This window comes from Anneissia japonica, unplaced genomic scaffold, assembly GCF_011630105.1.
Source record: "Anneissia japonica isolate Jap-2015-1 unplaced genomic scaffold, ASM1163010v1 scaffold285090_len751_cov190, whole genome shotgun sequence".
In the NCBI taxonomy this organism is placed as follows: domain Eukaryota; kingdom Metazoa; phylum Echinodermata; class Crinoidea; order Comatulida; family Comatulidae; genus Anneissia; species Anneissia japonica.
Window position 1 is genome coordinate 1 of NW_022741290.1, and position 727 is coordinate 727.

General features: G+C 40.4%; 1 non-coding gene across 1 annotated transcript; it reads right to left on the minus strand.

Annotated features, from left to right (window-relative positions):
* Nucleotides 1-22: 22 nt before the first annotated feature.
* Trnat-agu lies at nt 23-94 on the minus strand. Its single transcript has one exon. It is a non-coding gene; the product is annotated as a tRNA-Thr (tRNA).
* Nucleotides 95-727: the final 633 nt, after the last annotated feature.

Sequence of the window (727 nt, forward strand, 5' to 3'; positions counted from 1 at the left end):
AACTGCGAAAAAAATCGCAAGTTGTTCTCGGGTGGGACTCGAACCCACGATCTCCAGATCACTAGACTGGCATCATACCTCTAGACCACCGAGCTTGCGCCTGATGGCCAGGGTTGAATTCGTGATCTGGAGTTCGTGGGTTCGAGTCCCACCCAAGAACAGCTTGCGATTTTTTTCGCAGTTGTTTTCAAATGTACTGAGTATTCGGTACATTTCCAAGTCAGGTAGGGCAAAATTACACTTATACATGTTTCTCCTGACGCAAATCCAGTTATTGTCTATTCCATCACGACAATAACAATTAATACAAACAGAGTATTTACACAGAGGGCCTAGGCCTACATCTCTTAGCTTGTTTCTAAATAAATATCGCCAACTCCGTCTATTACAATTTACATTTTTTAACAACTTATTCAAAAACTAAATCATTAATTCCTTTCATTATTTTTTTTTGGTCCATCTCCGATCTGCCTTTATTTCTGATTGTAACCAAGAACAAAATTTTGCAATCCGGTCCTGCGGTTCTTCTGGTTTGTTAATGAAATCGATCACAGCCTGCTCATATTTACTGGAAATGGGCTGACATGCTTCCTTCTGCAAATGAAAAGACATTAGAGGGATCAACAATCAAATTTTGTTTGTAGGTAGAGTAGGAAATTATGTTGTATAGTAGTTTCAGAGGCACCCCCCCCCCCCCCACCAACCACATCCTATGCAATAACTTGTT